Raw genomic sequence first — 14,232 nt, 5'->3', positions numbered from 1 at the left:
TGGCCTCATAAAGCTCATATAAGCCATTTTAGCTTTTTCTTTTCCAAAGATGGCATCAATTCTTTGTAGTTCTGCAACACTGCCCTATCTCTTTCCCTAGATTGATCAGCTATTTTCCTGATCCACTAAAGCTCCGGAGATATGCCAACTGCAACAAAATTTGTTTTCACACTGCTTCAATTAAACAGTTCTTTTTACTGGTCTCTTTCTGCTATGAAATCGGGGTTGGTAGTTAAATATTCGTTGCCACCAATAGATACACTCACGATGCTAATCAGCTGCTGAAACAAATCTATGACGTGGCACATAGATTTCTTCTCCACAACAATTGTCATTTATAATACACTGGTCTATAATATTATGGACTGTTTGTTCTTTAGCCTGTACAAAAGCTAATATGGCAAGGAGTAGTTGGTCTTGGTTCTCTATTAGTTGAATTGTTGCAAAAAAAGGTCCCATTTTGTTGTCTCAATGGTTAAGCGTAAAAGTCATTAAAAATCTTTCTATTGTTAGCTGTCCAAGTACACATTCTAAACAACTTCAACAACTCAATTGTCTCTCTTTTTCTTTTGCCCTATTTACCCTCCAGCACGAATTAAAACAACAGGTACAAGCAATACAAATGCAAGGGCAGCATTCTAAGCCATGATTATTACATTCCCAATGTGTTAATTGTTGTTGGGCCTCCTCAATAATAGGTGTTACCAGTCTCTTCTTCTGGAGTTGCAGCTCCTCAAATAAATCAGTTAATGTTGGCAGTCAGAAGCTCCTGAGAAGCTTTTCAATCCTCCCGGGCTTTTCCCACTGATCAGGGAGGCGTCTGATTCTTTCCCATTGGAGTTGTTCAGCCTCCAAAATCAATGAGGTTGCAGTTGGCAGCCAGTGCAGGATGTCTAAATGCCAAACATGTACTTCTCAAAACAACTTCAATTGATATTTCAAGCACTAACACCATACAATAATATCTTTCCCGTTACATATTATATCTCCCCCTTTTGTCCCAAGATACAATGATTTTATGTCAATTTCTTATAGATTGTAGCTTTTTGGCACCAAGTACTCCTTTCCACCTAATCATGAATTTATTTCAATTTCTCTATGTTTTTGAATCTGGATAGAAATTTAATCAACTTTTAAATTCCCTTTTTAATTTGATTTTTAGATCTCCTAGTGCTGAAATAATTTTCCAATCTTTATTTTGTATCAGTCCTTTTAATCGTGAAGCATGAGTCCAGCCTTTTTCTGCTGTTCGGACTGCTGCTTCTGTGGTTAAAAGAACCAAAAATGGTCCCTCCCATTGAGGCTCTAAACTTTCTCCTCTCCAGCATTTTATCAACACATGCTGTCCTGGTCAGATAGAATGTACTGGAAAATCGAGAGGAGTGGTTTGTGCTAAAATGCCTTTCTCTCTTAATTCCCTTAAATTGTTTGCGATGGTTGTAAGATACCCCTGAATGGTTTTGTCCCCGACCAGGGAGGGATCCATTGTCATGCCTTGGGGGTAAGGCAATCCATATAACATCTCATATGGTGAGATCCCAGTTTCAGAGTGGGGCTTGGTTCTTATATTTAACAGAGCTAAAGGAAGGCATCTGGTCCATGGTAATTTAGTTTCTATCATTAATTTAGTTAGCTGTTGTTTAATAGTTTGAGTCATCCTTTCAACTCATCCCGAGCTTTCAGGATGCCATGGGGTTATGATATTCCCAGATAATTCCTAGTGCTTGGCTTAAATTGTTAATTATTCTTGAAGTAAAATGAGTGCCCAGATCTGAATCAATAACTTGTACTAATCCAAATCTTGGAATAATGTGCTCCATCAGAATTTTGGCTACTGTTTGAGCTGTGGCTTGCGCTGCAGGAAATGCTTCTACCCACTGAGTCAACTGATCTACTATAACCAGCAGATATTTCCACCTGCCTACTTTAGGTAATTCAGTAAAGTCAACTTGGATCTTTTCGAATGGCCGATAGGCTGTCCCATGGCCTCCAGAGGGAGGACTCCTCAACACTTTTTTGTTCACTTTCTGACATGTGAGACATCCTTGTGTGATTTGTTTTCCAATTTCAAATATTCCTATACACCCATAAAATTTTAAAAAGTGGTCACAAAGTGCTCTTGTGCCCCAGTGAGTTCTTCGATGTAAATTGTCCAGGATCTGTTGGGCTATAGGTTTTGGGACTATTTTTCCACCATCAGGTAGAATCCATTCTTCTTCCTTCATGGTTACCCCTAGTTTCTTTATAGCTTCTATCTCTGTTAAAGAAAAGTATGGTGTTTCAGTTTGTGTTTCTATCTCTTTAAAAGTCATAATTACACTGTTGTTTTCCCTTAGGGCAGCCCTTTTTGCTGCATCATCAGCCAAATTATTTCCTCTTGTTTTAATGTCTCTCCCCCTCTGGTGTCTTTTTACATGTATAACTGCTATCTTTTTTGGACCTTTTAAAGCTTCAAGTGTTTTACTTACTAAACCTTAGTGTATTAATACTTTTCCTTGGGTGTTTCTTTCCAGATCTATCCAAAGGTATGCACAATCCCAAAAGCATACTTCGAATCCGTGTATATGGTTGCCTCTTGATCATTTAATAACAACAATGCACGGAGTAATGCATAAAGTCCACAGGCTTGTGCTGACCAGGATGAGCTAAAGGGACCAGATTCTTTTACTTCTAATTATTTTCACTAATTATAGCATACCCAGATTTTCTTTTCCCATTTACCACACGAGATGATCCATCAATAAATAATTTTTGCCCTGTCCAGAGTTCCTGTTCCCTTAAATCTGGACATATTTTTGTTTGTAATTCTATGACCTCTATGCAATCATGTATTAATTTTTCCCCTGGGTCCCCATACAGAAACTGCGCTGGGCTTTGTATGTTTGCCACTCTCAACTCTAATTCTGGAGAGGTTATCAAGATACCGCCATATTTTAATATTAGACTATCTGTTAACTATTTTTCAGCCTTTTGAGCAAGAATTCCTCTCATGTTATGGGGAGTGTATACTTCCAGTGGTGCTCCAAAAGTTATTTTTCGAGCCTCTTCTACTAACAATGCCATTGCCACAAGAGCTTGTAAACATGTTGGCCAGCCCTTGGAACGGATTGAGCAACTTAGAATAATATCCCACTGGCTTTCTGCTTCCTGCCCAATCCTGAGTCAATACTCCGTAAGCTCTTTGATAGGTTGTATTAACAAATAATTGAAATGGCCTGTCTAAATCAGGAAGTCTTAAGACAGGAGCTTGCAGCAGGACCTCTTTAACTTGCTCAAAATTTTCCTGATCCTTTTCAGTCCATTTTAAGTGATTTGTAGTCAATTTTTCATATAGGAATTTTACTTTTCCACTAAATCCCTCTATTCACTGCCTACAATAACCCAGAAGAGCCAAGAACTGTCTAATTTCTCTTTTAGACTTCGGGGGTCCCATATTCAATATTCCTGAAACCCTTTCAGGGTCTAGTTTTTTTCTCCCTCTACTGATCCAGTGACCTAAATAATGTACTTCTGACTCCACGAATTGTAACTTTGACTTGGATATTTTTAGCCCATTTCTCCTTAAAAATTTAAAAGCTGTATAGTACCCTTCCTAGTGTCTTCTTCAGTTTCTCCAGCTAATAACAAATCATCTACATACTGTAACAACTTAATCCCTTTTGGTAACTCAAAAGACTTCAAGAGATCTTCTAATGCTCTCCCAAAAAGGTTTGGTGACTCAGTGAAACCTTGGGGTATTACCATCCACCTAAGCTGTTCTCTTCTGCCTGTGTCTGGGTCCTCCCACTCAAAGGCAAAATAGTCCTGGCTACTCTCATCCAGAGGGCAAGTCCAAAAAGCATCTGTTAAATCCACTGCACTATACCAAGTATAATGAGGGGCCAATTGGCTTAGTAAAGTATATGGATTGGCCACCACAGGAAAACGAGTAATGGTGCTTTGACTGACTGCCCTGAGATCCTGAACTGGTCGGTAACTGCCATCAGGCTTCTTTACAGGCACAATGGGGCTGTTATGTGCTGACATGCAAGGTTCTGATATCCCCTGGTGCCTCTAATTCTCAATTATTGCTTTCAATCCCCTCCACTCTCTAGTGATATTGGATATTGTTTTACTCGAATGGGGATTTCTGGATTCTGTATTTCAATGCTTAGGGGCTGAATGTTTAATTTTCCCACTTCTCTGGAATACCACACTGTGTCACTAATTTCCTGATTATCTTTTTCAGTTAAAGAATAAATTTTAAGTTGTCCTTCACAGGGCTTTATTTGAATTCCCAGGGCTATGATTAAATCCCTTCCTAATAAGTTGTCATCTGCCTCTGGTATTAGTAATAAATCATTCAACCCGAATCTCATATCAGATTCTATTTGTACATCTTTAATTACGGGAACCTGAAAAACTTCCCCTTTAACCCCTACTACTGGGACGTGCTCGGAGCTAACTCTACAATCTTGAGGCAGTTTTCTTACTGTGGACCTAGAAGCCCCTGTATCTACTAAAAATGTGATTTCTTCACCTTGAGGACCTACTTTTAATTTTATCAAGGGCTCTTTTGATGTTTTGGTCCCCATTAAATAAATGAGCCCCTGACCCCCCTAATCCTCTCTAAACATCTTTTCATCCTTCTGTCTGTTTTTGCAGACTTTCAGCACATGTCCTTTTTGGTGACAATAGAAACAGATAGGACCTGGACTCCTGGAAACAGGACAAGAATTTTGTAAATGTCCCCTTTTGTGACAAGAGAAGCACATAGGTCTACTGTTCTCTGAATGAAGTCCTGATCTTTTCTTTTTATACTCTCCTACTAGGTTCTTTGTGTTTGTGGCTGCTTGTGTTTCTTTAACTACTGCCACTAGGATCCTGGCTTTTGTTTTTTGCTTTTCTTCATCTCGTCTAACATACACTTTTTGTGCTTCCCTTAACAACTCCTGAAGCCCCCTATCCTGCCAATCTTCCAATTTCTCCAGCTTCTTCCTGATGTCCCCCCAGGACTTGGCTACAAATTGTGTTTTTAACAGAACCTGCCCTGCTGGTGTATCAGGGTCTATGCCTGAGTACAATTGCAAATCCTTTCTTCGTCTCTCCAGCCATTCTGCTGGGCACTCATCTTTCCCTTGGTGCTCACTCAGAGATTTCCCTATGTTTTGTCCCCTGGGCACTGCTCCCTGAATTCCTTGGATAATCATCCACCTGAAATCCCTCATATTTTGCCAGTGTTCTGCCTCCTGATTATTCCAATTTGGATCTGCCATAGGCCATTTCTGATCTCCCTGGTCTGGCCCCTGATGATCTCTATTCCAAGCCCGTATTCCTGACTGTCTAATCATTTCTCTTTCTTCCACTGTAAACAAGATTCCTAAAATAGACTGCAATTCCATTCAGGTGTAAATATTCAGTCCCAATAACTGATCTAGTTTCTCTGCTACCCCAATATGATCTTCTAGCATCTTGCCCATCTCTTTCTTAAATTTCCTAAAGTCCCCAGTGTTCAGGGGAACACTCACGTAACCAATAGGTCCCTGTCCTGGGGCCAGATTGGCCATTGGAACCTCTCTAAGAGGGTATAATCTATCTTCCCTTCCTGCTCCCTCATCCTCTTTGTCACTTTCTTCCTCCTGTCCCCTTCTGCCTCTAGTTCTGTGTGCTACTGGCTCGTCCTGAACAGGGGGTGCATCAGGGACCAGGGGCTGGACAGGCTGGCCAGGCTGTCTGTATGGGGGTGGGAGGTGATCTAACGGGTCCCATGGCTTTAGCCAGTCCCTTCTTGCTGCCCGTCCTTTAGTTTGCAAAGGGTATAATGAATAACTTTCTTTTTCCTGACTTTGAACTATAAATTCACCCCCCCACTTTTAGAAGCCACAAAGCAGCATATTCACTTTCCTCCTGGTTAAAACATTCTTTTGAACTCACATATAGATTTAAAACTTGACAAATCCAATCCTCAAATGATCCAAACTCTGGCCAGTACAAATTATTTGCACAAATCTTTTCTTTAGTCCACTCAAACATACAGTACTGTATAATTTTCTGCTTACTTTTTTCTCTTTGGGATTCCCTTGTACCCCAGTATTGTAACACTGTCCCCAGGGGGCTGTCCTGAGGAATTTCGCTCCCCTTCTTGGAACCCCCTCTCGGTTCCCAGGCACACCGGGTTCTTGCAAATTTTTCTCACACTTCACAACCCCTGGGTCGGAGATTTTACTTTTCCTCTGACCCATCTCTGGCAGCAACAGCTCCCTTGCTCTCTCTCACTCGTTCTGCGGTTCAACTCCTTCGCTTAATATACCAATCTCACTTCTTTTGCCAACCACTTGTTTCCCACCTAATTCCTTCTTTTCCTTTTATTCTCTCCCCAAATTCTCTTTCTGGCCACTCTCCACAATCCTTCTTAATCACGTAGTGAAACTTTCATCTATTATCCTCCCAACAGATAGTTGAACCTGACTCGTTCACTCCCTTCTTAAATCACTTCTCCGAGCATCAGCTCCCTTCGCACAGACTTTTCCTGTGAGTTCTCGGGCTGGGACTTTCCCTCATGGTCCCTCCGGGGGTATTCACTTGCTTTCCCCATTCAGACCTTCCTCACACACAAGCACACAGCCGCCCTCTTTACCCAACCCCATGGTACTCACACAGCCCATTTTCGCACAGGGTTCTTGTGCACAGGACGTTTTACGGGCACCTTTCCCTTTCTGCCGGCGTTCCCACAGGAGCCTTCTTCTGGCATGCCTCCTTGTAGCGAGCTTCTTTTGCTTATGCTTTATTTTAATTTGGAACTCCTTCTCCAAGAGAGCCTGATCTAGCCTCGGAACCACCTTAACAACTGGTGGGGAGCTCCTTCCCAAATCCAGCCACTCTTCACTTGGACTGGAGTTCCCGGGTTTCGGCATCAAGTTGTTATGAATGATGTTCTATTTTTCCAATTTATCAAGCGACAAGATCAAATTTAATAGTAACAAAATGAATACAATCAAAGTATTGGAGATGACAATTAAAGTATTGGAGATGAAACAATCAAAGTGCATATATTTAAGAATATACAAAATTTGGCAGTAAGTAATTCAGTATAATTGAGGTTCGTATAAAGCATAAGCAAAACTGACCGGGGTACAGGGAGTGGCTCCCATTCCTCTCGTACCAAAGCATCCAGGCTAACAATCCCACTTATTGACTGTAGGCTACAGAAGTTTCCAGAAAACTCCTCCTAGTTTCTATTCCTAAAATCTCCATCACTGTGTGTACGGTGCATGCTCTACTAATGGGTTAGGGGGTCTCTCATCCTTTTGAGGGTCTTATTTCCGATGAAGGCTCATCATCTTCATCAGTGACCGAGGTGTGACCTGCAGGTAGCGCAGGCGCCCTGTGTGACTGAGCAGATGTTTTCCATAACAAGACTTTAATTGAGTCCCATGCTTGGAATCATTCCATTTTGGCCCATTTCAAGGTCAAAACTTTCTATTTCTAGATGCTGCCTGTCAGACCTACGTCCTTCTACTATTCTTGTTTGACTTTCTTCCAACCTCCTTCTTCAACTCCCAACATCTGGGAGATGTCCTTTGCCCTGTCTCACCCATCTCCCCCATCACTCTGTAACAATTGTCTTCCATTGATCTAAATACAATTTTGTGAATATAGTTACAACTTAATTAGCACGAATCACATTTATCACAGTGATAAAGAAATTCCTCCACAATCATTTAATCTCTCTTTGGGCTGACACCACCATCTTTGCTCAGCCCAGCTCCAGAGCAGCAACACATGCAAACACGACACAATTATTTGTGGGCTAGGGAAGGACAGCCACGTGCAAACAATCTCTGTACCAAAGTACCCCTCAAGTCTTGTGCTCAGTTTTGAACCTCTTGCTGCAAGAAAGGCATCAAGGGGCTGGAGTGTGTCCAGGGAAGGGCAATGGAGCTGGGGAAGGGTCTGGAGAACAAGTCTGATGAGGAGCAGCTGAGGGAGCTGGGGAGATTCAGCCTGAAGAAAAGGAGCTCAAGGGGGACCTTCTCACTCTCCACAACTCCCTGACAGGAGGGTGGAGCCAGGTGGGGTGAGTGTCTTTCCCAGGTAACAAGTAACAGAGGAAATGGCCTCAAGCTGTATAACAGGAGGTTTAGATTGGGCATTAGGTGAAATTTCTTTACTGAAAGGATAGTCAGGCATTGAAACACGCTGTCTAGGGCAGTGATCAAGTCACTACCCCTGGAGGTGTTCAAAAGGTGTGTGGGTGTGGCATTTTGAAACATGGTTTAGTGGTGGGCTTAATAGTGCTGGGGTAACAGTTGGACTCAATGATCTCAGACATATTTTCCAACCTGAACAATAATGTGATTCTTCTAAGTTTTTGCTGAGCACGATGAGTGAGAATGAGTGAGATGAGTATTCCAGCAGGCAGGACGATAGTGAGAGGAAGGACAGCCCCATCTTCTGGAAGCTGAGGTGATTGAAGCTCCTGCCCGATTTTGGCAAGAGATTCGAAGCAAGAAGCCTGCTTTGGGCTGGGTTTCTGCTGTAAACTCAGCAGCAAGGTGCCACTGGCATATGTGCTGTCCTCACCACGAGCTGGCCTGCTCGTGTCAGTAAGCTCTGAGCAAGCTCTGTATGAACTCACCGCCTGGCCCTAAAGGATTGGCAGAACAGGAAACTCTTTCAAAGGTGTCTAAGGACTTGATGTTGATGTTTGAATTTCCCTTTCATATTGCTGCAGCGTTTTTGTCCAGGCGCTTTATCCCTGCAGCACAAAGCTGTCATTTATTTGTAGTCAGAGATTTTGTGCTTTTGAAATTAAAGCCAAGGCAGACAGAAAATAAAAGTATTCCAAGACACTTTAATGCATTAGGCAAGTGTTAATTAGGGGAAGCTGAGTCTTTCCAGCCCTTGGGGGGAAGCATATCTTGTGTAAAAATAATTCAGAAAAGGGCAAAGCTGTTCTGCCTAGTGAGATTTTTGGTTCTCCACAGTTTGAGGAAAACACAAAATGTACTCATCAGTGGAAAAAGTTATAACACAGTGAGAATAACTTAGAAGGAGCTGATGGGGTCCAAGGCCAATGCAGAATGCGTGGCCACAGCTGGGAAAGCAGCATCCTTGCTCAGGCAGGCACACAAGCAAGAAAATGGGCTGAGAAAACATGGCAGGGTTATTGAGGGAGCTCCTGTGGTCACAGTCCTACCTGTGAAATGGCTTCTGCCTGCTCACGGCCTGTGATCACAGGAGCAAGCAGAGTGTTATCTCACCCTCTTCCCAGGAGCTTCTGGGAACCAGCTCCTGGAGCAGCAACTGGCAGTGATGGTTATTGAAAAATACACTCATGAAGCTGCATCTGGAGCTGGCCACATTTTCCTGCCAATTTTCAGCAAATTGTGTACTTGGAAGAACTATGGAAAAAAATCTACCAAGAATCAGTGAATATGACTCCTTAGGTGAAACTGTCTCCCACTTATTATCCAGCTCAGCAAATGTTAATGCCCTATCCCTGAATTCAAATTCCCATCAGAGCCATTGTCTGTCCCCAGACAATGGCCTTCTTTGCCCTGGTAAACACAGAAAATGGGCATTTTCTCAGAGGATGTAAATTTGGCTTTTTAGACAACCCCTCCACACACACACACACACACACACACACACACTGACAAATCTTTCCAATAATCTGGGAAAGTATTATCAAACAAAACCTTTTCTGCTAAAGGGGAAACACTTTGCCCAAACCACTGAGATGCTAAGGGACAACACATTACTTTAATATTATCTTAAATGAAGAAAATTAGATGTCCTTGGATTTAATTTTACCAGTATACATACCTTCCACTGATTTTCTGACTTTATTTTAAAAGAGTGATTCATGCATTTAGCTTTTGGTTAATTTTAAACTTATTTTAGGAGTCATAATAAATCTCACTTCGGAAGAGCAGAATGATTAATTTCTCAACTACATTTTTGCTTTGAAGTGTCTGTTGGCGGTTAATAAAATAAGTCCTTTTACGTTTTCTTCAAAGTGACAAAACACAAATACACGTGGATGCTTTGGGCCAAAGGAGGGGGCTGAAAACCTGTCTGGCAGTGGGAATTTAGCTGAAAGGAGGAGGGGAGCTGCTGTCTCACCACTCCGAGGAAAAGTGCTGCATTTGTGCAGCCAAAACCGCTGCGTGTGGAGGCAATGGGAAATTTGGGACTGGATCTGCAGAGATCCTGATTTAGAGGGTGGAGTCTTGGGCAATGAACATTACATTTTGTTAGAAAACCACTCGTGTTTTCACAGCGCAGATTTCATAAACCTGATGTCTGTCTGACTGAAAGTTAAGTGCCTTACAGCCCTTCCCTCAGTGTTTGCTCAGTGGTGAATACTGCACTAGGCTCTGTGTCCAGCTCACAGCTGCTTTTGGAGTCTGTCTAGAAACACTCATGCCTCTGAGACATGGAGAAACGTGCAGGCTCAGAGGAGCAAACTGCCAGCTGGCAGAGCTGGGCAGCCACCCTTGGAAGCCATTGGTTCAGGCTGGCTGAGGATGAGCCTCAGGTGCTCAGCACTGAGGTTTTTTACAAAGACCGCAGTCAGAGCAGAATGCCGAACTCAGGTGCTGGTGCTCTGGACCACTGCAGTAGTGCAAAGGTCCTCCCACCCTTGGGGAAGCATTTCACCAGGAACATTGATGCTACCAAGCAATTTCCATGCTAAGTCAGCATCTGTGTTGCCATCATGGCACAGAAGAGGGGAGAAGGGAGAAAAAAATCAAAGCAGATTGGAATTGAGCAAGGGATACGCCATGGAAGGAGTTCTCTCTGGAAGATAAAATTCTCAAAACCAAAAATCTTTATTTTGCTAAAATATTTCACATTTCTTTTAGGGAGAGTCCTATTTTGCTGTTACACTTCAGTCACCCCTTTTCTTTGCAGTGTCCTAACTTGCAGTCTGATTGCTGGCTCTGCTTGTTTTCTTCCATTTTGCATCACCCCCACAAAAGAAAGGATCACCACACAAAAGAAACAGCTGAAGAGGGGAGTAGATAAAGTCAGCAAGTACTTTGTGAGCAATTCCCACCCTTTATTCATCGGTAGATGTGATTTGGGCTAGCCAAATGATTGGAAATGTTTGTTTCCCTCTCCCCTGCTCAGGGTGCTTTAACAAGACGAGGAAACAACTAGAGACGGGGAAGATTGATGTTCTGGAGGGGGCAAGCACGTCTACAGCCATTCACTTGTTATGCTTCTCCAGGACCCGAGTGGAATACATAAACCTCTGGCTCCAGCTAGAGGCCACTCACGGCTGGGTTTCTAAGCTGAACAGAGCTCTCCTTAGGAAGTATCACTCTGCTCTGTTAAGGTGTGTGATACAATAGGCCCAATATCTCAAGAAGACCAGAGAATAGAGAAATTGCTTGCTTCCCAGAAAGTGACTCAATATCTCTCGTCTGTGAGAAGCAGAGACTAAGTGTTTTTTCTCCTTTACTTCTGTGTGCACAAACTCTCAGCTTTTTCACGTTAGTCAACAGCTTTATCTCAGCTTACTACTTGTTTTCCATTGTATTTTCTCTCCACTGTCTCACTAGGAAGGGGAGTAATAGATGGCTTACTGAGCACCTGGCATTCAGACAAGGGGAACCCACTACACTCATCTTAAAAAAGGGTAGAAAAGAGCACTCTGGAAATGATCAACATGTCAGCCTCACCTCTGTGCCTGGGAGGATCATGGAACACATCCTCCTTGAAGCTGTGCTAAGGCACATGGAGAACAGGGAGGTGATTCTGGGCAGCCAAGGCTGAGTCCTGCCTGGCCCGTCCAGTGGCCTGCTATGACAGAGCAAGTACATGAAGAGACAAGGCAAGGACTCCAGGTGTCATTTATCTGGACATCTGGATAGACTTTGGCATGATCCCCACAACATCCTCTCTAAATTGGAGAGAGATGGATTTGATGCCTGGACTGTTGGACGGATAAGAAATTGCATGCATGGTCACTTCAGAGGTCAACACATCAGAGTCAGGATGGACATGAGTGACCACTGGTGTCTCTAGAGGGTGTGTTCTGGGAGCAGTGTTTCTTAAAATCTTCATTAATGTCATAGACAAAGGGATCGAGGGCATCCTCAGCAGATTTCCTGACGTCAATGAGCAGAGAGAGGCAGTTGCACACCTGAAGGATAGAATGCCAACCAGAGAGATGTGGATGTACTTGAGGAGTAGAACCAAGGCGATCTTACTTGATTTAAAAAAATAAGTAGGGGTTGCTGCACCTGGGTAAGGGTAGGCCCCAGGATACACGCAGGTGCAGGGTGGTGCATGGGTAAAAAGAGGATGGGAGCTCCTGCCTGTCCGTGTCCTGTCTGCCTGTTGGGTCTGCCCCAGGGCAGTCAGGCTGTGACTGCAGCCATGTGTCCCCCTGTGGCTGTGGCCGGCACTGCTGTCCCTGCTGCCCTGCTGCCAGAGCCCTGTCCCTGGGCAGAGCCGTTCCCTCCCCAGCACAGCCCCGTGGGTGCTCCCTGCTGCGGCCTGGCCTGGCCCCAGAGCAGGGTCCCCCTGCGGGTGGCCCCGGGGTGGCCGCGTGTCCCCAGCCGGCCGTGCCTGGGCAGCTGCCTCAGCCGTGAGGGACGCAGAGCTGCGGGAGCCCAGGGCTCTGTGCCGCCCGCACTGCAGAGCTGCCTGCTCCAGCTGGCAGGGCCTCGGCGCCCGCCCTGTGCCCTCCCGCCCCGACGGCCGTGCCGGGCCCCGCTTGCTGCCCTCATGGTGCCACTGCTGGCCCCAGGGCTCTGCCAGGCCTTCTCCAGGGACACCTTCCCGCAGCCTTTCAGTCCCTGCACGGGCCCGGCACACACCTGCAGAGGGGCTCTTTGCAAGGGCCTGCAGGGACAGCGCCAGCGCCAGTGGCTTCCCAGTGCCACAGGGAGGGCTTAGGCTGGAGACGTGCAGGACATTCTGCCCTCTGAGGCTGCTGAGGCCCTGGCCCACGCTGCCCACAGAAGCTGTGGCTGCCCCAGCCCTGGCAGTGCTCCAGGCCAGGCTGGGTGGGGCTCGGAGCATCCTGGCCTAGTGGAAGGTGTCCCTGTCCTTGGCAGCAGGGCTGCAACAAGGCAATTTCTAAGGACCCTTCCAAGCCAAGCCAGTCTGTGATTCTGTGATCAGGGGGGCCGGGGGCAGCTGGGCTTCATTTCTGATTAGAACCAGTTCAGCACTGTCAGCCTGGTTGAGTTCTAGGAGTCTATCCATGAGCCCATATCCACAGCTTGTGAGAATTACCAACACTATAGGTCTGGCTGAGATCAATAAAGTCTTGCACAATGCAGATTCTGCAATATTGTATTTTATTGAAACAGGATCAAAGCAGTCTCCAAGTTGGCACTATCTATAGACCATTAATATGGGTTGCAACAGATAGCGACACAAGATATGGTTTTACTTGTATATAAAAATAACATCATACAGGTACTATACAATATACATATTATATACAATATAAATTTTATCCCTATAATTATATATAATGTCTATAGTATCTATATGACATTATAAATACATATAAATAAATATATGTATAAATACATTTACTTTATGAAAAACTTCCCAGCCAAAAATGCACTGGCAGTATTAATGTGTCTCAACAGATAGTGACACTAAATATGTGCTCTACTGTTATTATTTAAACATAATTACATATTCAACTCTCCAGAATTATTTCTTGTCAGGATAGAATAATTACATTTTTCTTGTGTTTGATATTATTTATATAAATGCATTCTTTGTTTCATTGTATTTTACTATTCTATATGATAATTAATAAACGTATTTTTATATAATTTGTATACATGATGTAAATATCTATTAAAAAAACATCTAGATTCTTATATATACAAAATTTCAGGTCAGCTCCAAGACAGTTTGTCCAATGTTGACCTAAAGGTGTCCCTTTTGGGGACAAGGAGAGACACTGTCCATTGCCTGATGCTGGCCAAGCAGTGCTGGTTTTGCCTCTTGGTCTTTTCTGCCCTGTTTCTTTTATCTTTTTCTGTCCCACATTCCCACTTCTTTCATACTTTAAATTTTGGCCCTTCTCAAAGGCCTGGAACAACCCCATGTTATGGGTGGGGTTTGGTGACTTTGGCCCTGCATGTACAGCATGTTCTCTCTTCACGCACATTGTCAGGAGTGCGGAAATTCCAGCAGGGCTTTATGCAGATCTGGGTGCCTTTTTTGGAAAATGTAATGATAGAAGGAGGTAGAATAAACCCTCCCGTG

At 43.9% G+C, this 14,232-nt stretch overlaps 1 protein-coding gene across 1 annotated transcript in view; it reads left to right on the top strand.

The window, feature by feature from the left end:
• LOC148217360 (olfactory receptor 14A16-like) overlaps window positions 1-14,232 on the top strand; it is a 470,135-nt gene that overhangs the window by 43,463 nt on the left and 412,440 nt on the right. The window lies entirely within an intron of this gene.

Source organism: Sturnus vulgaris, unplaced genomic scaffold (assembly GCF_052056855.1).
Source record: "Sturnus vulgaris isolate bStuVul1 unplaced genomic scaffold, bStuVul1.hap1 Scaffold_85, whole genome shotgun sequence".
Classification (NCBI taxonomy): Eukaryota; Metazoa; Chordata; class Aves; order Passeriformes; family Sturnidae; genus Sturnus; species Sturnus vulgaris.
Note: the sequence above shows the minus strand (reverse complement) of the source record. Positions and strands in the feature narration are given on the sequence as shown.